Below are 8,061 nucleotides of genomic sequence, written 5' to 3' on the forward strand. Positions count from 1 at the left end.
AAAAAAAATTTGCCAATCAGCATCGAGTGTTCACTTTCAGCGCTGAGGAGTGTTGAGAAAAGAAACCTCGTAGGGGAGGCTAGCCTCCCTTCTGATATCAACCAATCATCATAGAGACGTAAATTACGTGATATTAGTTTGAACTTCTCCCGCTGCGCTGATAATGTACCGAGTACTTATGATGAGTAGCGATATTTAATATTTGATCGCCAACAGATTTACCATGCTGTCATTCAAACAGTATATATACAAATTAAAGAAATAGGGAAAACAGCCTAAGCTGGATATAGGCTACAGCAGTCGGCTTAATTAAATGGCGCAACAGGCAGCTCTCTTTTAACACAGACTTTTAAGAAGGGATGGATGTTTGCTTCAAGTGATAGGCCAGGTAAGTGAAATTATATTATCTTGCTGTATGTATGTCGTTTTCTTTACGTTTTCTGACTAAAAGCAACCAAAAAGCCATTTTAAAGTGGTTAAGCAAATTATAATAATAATAATCAGCAGGGATCCCAGACCAATACAACTAGTGTGCCTCCTCTATTTTAAAACCCACGAGCCGCCACTGATTGCACTACGCATGTAAAATTAGTCATTTGGCTATTAAATATACTTTTAAAATGTCACCAAAAGGCCAGAAAACCCCTGTCTCTAAGATCAGTGGGAGACTGTCTCTCTGAACATAATTAGTCCACCATCTGATAGCATTTAAGGGTAATTTGACTTTATTTGGCTGAAGAAAACAAGATATAAAACAATATTACTGGGATATAGATGATAGACAAATACAGATTTATTTATAATATAGATAGATGCAGTCACGATCTCACTAGGGGCAATATACTGACATCAGACATTGTTCATGCACCTTGCATGGGTTTCAGAGCAAATTTATCACTGCCAGCAATGAAATATTGCAACAGACTGTTAAGATTCCAAGCAAGAACTCCTAAGCACTCTGGTAGCCCGCTAAAGGGTCTTGGATACATCTATCAAAGAGGATTTTTGATAAGCATTTAAGCAGTGCGGTATGCTTTTGAAATATTTCCCATGATGATCCTTTCTCAAGAATAGGCGAGACTATACATCACAGGGCTTCTGTAGTCTATTTATGAGTTCTTCATTCAGTCACTCCCAAAGGTTTCACTGGTTTGAGGGCTTGGAAAGACACACGTCCTCTGAACAGTCCCGTCCCTAAATCCCACCTCAGTACCACACTCAAACTTTTCCCTGCATATAACCCTAAACAAAAATGGTGCTAAATAGCGCTAAAAGGGATTCATTTGCTTGTAATCATAGGGGAACCACTTTAAGTGCACCTACAGTATCTGTAAAGTGGAAGTGAAGCAGTCAGTCAAGTTTACATTATTTAGTAAACTGATTTCCACTTTAATACAAATATATATAACAAACTTGATTAATGTAACCATTTTAAAGAAAAAAAGGATGTTTTGATTAGAGCGGTCAAGGACGCCGCCTTCTTGCAATATCACAGCGTGACGTCATGGGGTTGGTTTGCTCCGTTGGCCAGTGAAGTAATATAAGCATTTCTTTACTTTTTGAACACACATCTGTTTTAAAATGGAGGAAGACAAACTTGAAAGGACTGTTGAGCCCATAAATCCAATTGCTTTACTTGACCCATAAAGTGTTGTAAAAAAGTTCCCACAGTCACAAAAAACTGAAAATATTAGGGAATTAACAAAACGTCATAGAAACATTTACAGTGACTATAAGTTTTACATATACATATACTGTATACATATACACTCTAAACAAAAATTGTGCTAAATAGCACTTAAAGTGGTTTATTGGCTTGTAATCATATGGGAACCAAGAGGAGCCCTATTCTCCTCCTTAGATTTTAGATATGTTCCACTCTCAAAGCTGTTTTGAATAACTTTTATGCTTTTCTGAGGTCAGAAAGTATTGTGTGAAAATTTCCTATATATTTCCTTATAGGGGGACCTTGGGGCAAAAAGGTTGAGAACCACATTATCTTCAGGAAATTCACATATTTTAATGTAATTTTTAATCCTTTCCCCAACTAAACTAAGAGAAAAAGAGAGAGTTAGAGAACCTTTAAAGAACTCTACAGGGGCTTAATGGGTTCTTTGAATGGCAGTGGTGCTACTGTACATAGCACCTTAACCACCCCAAAGAACTGCTGAAGAACCCATTTTTTTTCTGCAATCTAGGATTTGTTTTCACCAGTTCAGGCCGAGATACCTGAATCCCTCGGCAGCTCTACTGTTCCGTGAAACGGATTCCTTTATGAAAGCCAATGCCCTCAGGACAAAGAAAATCACATCAACATTGTCCTACTGTTAAACCACTGACCTTTAAAACTGTCTAACAAATAAACAGAATAAAGTATACAAGGTCGCGTTTGAACAGGGTCGCCGTGATTTTGCCAAGTAAGACATGTTCCTGGATCAACATCTTTTGTTGATCCTGGATCAACATTACTGTCCAAAAATACAGACTTAACCCAATCCCCACCCCTAAACCTAACCTTACCCATAATTTATTCCTAAAATCAGAGGGAAATGATAGCTGATTAACCAGGCTGTAGAAGCACCTAATCCTGATTGTAAGCCTAAAACTGACATTTCCTGAAAAGTTATCTCTCTATTATGATTGGTTGATTGGAATGATGTTCCAGGATCAACAAGGATGTTGATCCAGGAACATGTTGTACTTGGTCAAATCACGCTCACCTTTGAACAGGTCATCACATTTCATACTCTGGGTGCCTATGTACACACGTAATGGTGAATTTCAGTGTTGATGTCCACCTGATGTTAGTGTAACTTTACTTTTTTAAACACTATTCTGGTCATGCAGGAATGATTATGTATGCCTGTTTCCGTCTCACAGTTGCATCTTTCTAACTCTAATTCTAAATTGTGACTTTAAATATAGCAAAGTACCATTAAATCCCAACCGAACAATCAATTTTGTGTAGCTCTTTTTGTTATTGTTAACTAAAACAAAAACTTAAAACGTTTTCTTTAATTTGAATAAAACTGAAATCAAATAAAATATAAATATTAGATGAAAAACATATTATTAAAACTTTAGCTAAAATGAAAATGGCAAATGAAAATATACAAATGAAAGGTAATTCTAAATATTAATAAATACTAAAATAGTATATAAATGATATTAAAATAACACTGATTTACATAAAATTAAAATAATATAAAATAAAAAATAAAAAAAAACTTCTATGTAAATATATGAGAATTTTTCATCCATTTAAACATTCACTTTTGAAAATCACAAATCCAATTGCTTTGTAGCACAAATAGCAACTTTTTATATTTAAGATTAGCTGTATGTGCAAAAGAAATAGACGCTTGTTTTAGCTTATATGAAAACTGCCTCTCTACATCTGCTCTTCAACAAAATTTCCAAGATATCAATAGCAAAGAAAAAGCCCCTAAAAATGGAAAAGAAGAGGAAGCAGGAAACAGTAATAAACAATCATAACAGCAGCAGCAGGATCTGAGATGCATACATCTACATAGAGCATCCCCTCTAAATAGACTCTGATATTGTTTTGCTGTGGTGGGCTTTCAACTGATTCAAAAGCTACTGAGTGAATCACATGACAGACATTGAAATCCAAATGCAGGGCCGCTTCCTTCTCCTCAATGATCCCTCAGAATACTGATGCCACTGTATTCTCATAGTCGCTACAGCTGAATGGATGAGGAAGCCAGCAAAAGCAAATCTTTCTCCTCTGAGCATAGAGCTTTTTATCTGTCAGTAATATTCTTTCAGGGCTACTGTTTGATTCTTCAGCTGCTAAGACGATTAGTATCTTAAGATGCTGCAACTCAAGCAGTACAACTCTTCTGTCTCCTAACAGGCAGCATAATCCAGTCATCATGGAGTGTCTTTGGACAAAGCGTATGCCAAGAAATACCTGCTTTGCATATGTGTGTGGTGCCGTTCATGATGCATGTAATCATGTATAGCACCATGACACATTGGGCTAGATCCATGTTTATGAAACAAAAACATTATTTGAAAACATTTGTGTCATATTGCTTTTGACTGCTTTTGGCACATGGCAGAATACAATTGTGTAATCTTCCATTTTATCTATTTTCATGGTTTTTATTATAATAATACAAAATGTCACAGAACCCTTAGTCTAAACCAAAAGACGCAGGGGCAGATCTAGAAAATTATTTTTAGGGTGGCAAGGGGGTGGCATGAGGACTGAGGGTTGGGAACACTAAAGCAAACAATCATTCAGTCATTTATACTTAATCTATAGTATATCATCCTATACTACATACTAGATCACTGAAAGTTTGATGGTTTGATGAAACAGATTACAGCAATGCACAGGTGACTGAAAAAAGGCAACTGACTTTCAAAATAAATCACTCCCTCTCACCGTTTAAACGAGAAGTCAGAAATACCCCTCTAAACATGTTTACTGTCATTATCTATGTGATATGTGGTGTAAGTTTGGACTAATATTCAACATTTTATATTTAGACAAATTGCATGTCATAGGATGTCAAATTCAAATGAATGTGAAGATATCATTTGCAGCTCAAAATTTTATCTAAACCATTTATCTCAAGGCGCTTTCATTTTTATAATTTATAATCATGTATAATAATGCTTGAAGTTTAAATATTTGTTTTATTATTCGACAACATAGTAAATAATGTGTCTTATAGAAATTTTATAATATATGTTATCTTGAAAATGACAAATAAAACTGTCTTTTCATTTTAAATGGATAGCAATATATTTAATATGTTTTATTGGGGTCTATTAAAAATTCAATAAATGTTTAATGATCTACATTTTACAGTACACTATATAGAACAATACTGTCAGTACACCATACGTATACAAATGAACTAAATCTATGCATTTATTTGCATTCAAATAGATGACAACTAATAGAAAAAGATTGGGACTAAAAGGTTCCTTATCCTGTGCCCCTCTAGTAAGATTCTGGATTCCTCTAATGGACAAAATTAATATATCTTCATCTTTCAGTTGAAATGGTTGTTAGTTTAGAATTTGCATCATAAATGTAGAGAGTACATTTACCTTTGGTGCTTGGACCCTTAATAACAAAATATCAATATCCAGGGCACCAAGACACTGTCTATTAAACACTGAACACATTATAATGTCTCTATACATAAAGAGATTATTAGGCTACTTATGATATGTAAATCACAGGTTTAGTGCATTAAGTTCTTATCAGAAGTAGAACTGTCTGTAGGCATAACGGAAGGCCAGAACACGCAAGCTATAGCAACCACCCAAGAAAAGACCTTGTCAATTAGCCAACATCAAGTTTTTCTTTCAAAAATGTCAGTCTATAGTTAAGATTAGATTTCTTACCCAACTCTGCTTTTATTTTCCGTGATCGGGATCATTTTATTTTGTCAGAATGTGAAATATATCCATGATGAAGTGAAGCGGGCTCGGAGAATCCACACGCCACATGTATTCATGCGGACACAACGCAAGTCAAAATAAACGATGAGAAGAGTTGTGGAAAATAATATTGTGAATTGGGCTACCCAGTTACACTGGTTGTGCTATGTGTTTCTGACTCACCAAAAAGAAGCCGTTCGTAAGAGTAATGAAGTTGACTACAGCGTGAGCAGCCGTGTTTTCTTGCCATTATTTCACCGTATATCTTTTTTATGTCATCACATTAAAGCGCAGCAGCTAAAATTTGGTACAAAAAACACTGCTTACATTTATATTTTATCCTGGGATAAATCTGGGGTGGCACATGGGGTGACAGTTGCCACCCGGTAGATCCACCCCTGACAAGAGGCATAAAAATCAATCATGCTACAAAGACTGCAAAGGCTGCTGCAAAGGTCACGTTGACCCTGTTGTGGTGTTAGTTAGTAACGATAAAATACAAAATACATATGGGAACCTAGTCTGACCAGTCCAGACAACAGAGGTTTTGGTGTAAATTAATCAAGGGAGACCGGGACTGGCTGTTACATGGGAAGTTGTCACAAGGTCTGCATCTAACTGTTAGGTTTTGAGTCAAATGTCCAACACAACCACAACACAAATGTGTGTTTAGCAAAGGTTTTGTATGCCGGTTTCAAACATCTAGTTCTAAACTGAGTAAACAATTACAGAATGCTCATTTTGGCCATGCAGCAACTTTGAGACCAAACCTAAAGAACCTCACATCATTTTGTAGTTTGCATGCATACAATGATTTGTTGAGCTCCTAAACAAGCTCAAGGAGCTCATGAGCTCCGTGTGAACCTCCTCTTTTTACTGTGCAAGAAGAATGAAACAAAATGAAACAGATGCTGGGTGATCGTTCAGAAAACAGCAGCAGAAGAGACTTGATTCCCCTGATTTGATTAGAAACCCCACAAGAGAGCATGAAGAGAAGGCCTAATTAAAAGCTCATCTTGATTGAAAATGCAGGGGAAAATGTCATTTGTTAGGGGCCGCAGTGCAGTTGGGAGACAAGTAATCTGGGGACGGTGGGAAATCTTGGGGGGTTCGCTAAACAACTGCCTAATGTAAATTGAAAAATGATAACAATTAGTGTGTGATGGCCACTTGGGTCTGGCCCAGACACAAACACCATTAAGATCTAACAAACTTTCTCTTCCGCTGCCCCTCTCATCTCAAATGAAGGACCGCTGATCAACGTAAACAAATTAAAACATTCTCAGGACGTTGGCATTAAGCTCTGGACCAATATTAGAGGCACAGGGATACAGCGTAATACTGAATTAGATGCATTTCCCCTGGCAACTTGACTGTTTCCGCTTTACTCCCACGGTATGCCTGGCCAGATAAATGACAGTGCGCTGCTAAAGTGGAGCGGTTTGAAATCCCCATTAAAAATAATGAGGCAACTATTTTCACCACCTGTTAGCTGAAAACAATCTATATCACCAAGAGGTTGCATAGTGAGCACTATGAAAGACAACAATAGCAGAAGGGAAATTTATTTAATGACCTCTTGTTGTCCTTTGCTTGGAAGCTTTCTTCTCACGTTGAGCTCTGGAGCTTGCAGAAGCGTGTCGGCAAATATATTGATGTGCTTTTAGGGAGCACCTGCAATTTTGGGAGCCACAACCAACAACGTTCTTATCATGCCTTCTCCTGAGGCGAACACTTTGGAGAGCATAATAAGAGTCTAATTTAGTGTATTTAGAAATATCAAATGCACCTTAATAGACGCAGAACGCAATGAGACAAATGAATAGAATAAATAGATAAATGTTTGGAGAGGAAAAATTGGCTAATAAACAACCTCTGAGCTCCATTCACATCCATTTGAGGGTTGTAATTCAGAACTGATTAACTGATTCCCTTTTAAATCATTAATGTAAATCTGAATTAACCACAACACACAGGAAATTAAATTTATGAAATATGATTAAAAATCTAAATCCATCCATCCAATCTCCCAATAACATTGACAAGAACTTCTTTTCTTCAGTCAAAAAAAGTAAAATCACCCAGATTTGGTGGACTAATCAGAAAAACAAAATTACTCAGAAAAACAGTCACCCTGTCACACCCCTGTGGACTGTTGATTGTGGTTTCTCCCTCTGTGTCCTTATTTGGTTGTTCCTGTTCTCGTTATTAGTTAATCACAACCTAAAAACAGTTTAACTTCCGTGTTCTCCCCTCCCTTTGTTTTCCGTTTTTTCCTCTGTTTTTCTTAACGTTGTGTTTACCCCATGGATCCCTTCACGCGCCCCGAATTCCTCCTTCTCCTGCTGGAGCAGGAGGGCAGGACTCTCGAGGACCATACCAGACTGTTCCTGATAGGCGCTAACGTCACCAGCTATCCGGACGACGCGCTCTGCGCTTTCTATGAGGCAAGTCTGAACGCCGAGTGCAGAGCGCGGTCGTCCGAAGATGGTCCTCGGGAGGAATTTGCCACCTTCGTGGAGTGGACTCTGGCGAGAAACTGGTCCCACTCACCATCGGCCCCGTGGATGATCTCGCCGGATCCACTTCGGACCCAGAGCCCAGCCCACCATCTCCCCGCGGTACGGAGCATCAGCC

Source organism: Sinocyclocheilus rhinocerous, unplaced genomic scaffold, assembly GCF_001515625.1.
Source record: "Sinocyclocheilus rhinocerous isolate Xijiao unplaced genomic scaffold, SAMN03320098_v1.1 scaffold975, whole genome shotgun sequence".
Taxonomy (NCBI): domain Eukaryota; kingdom Metazoa; phylum Chordata; class Actinopteri; order Cypriniformes; family Cyprinidae; genus Sinocyclocheilus; species Sinocyclocheilus rhinocerous.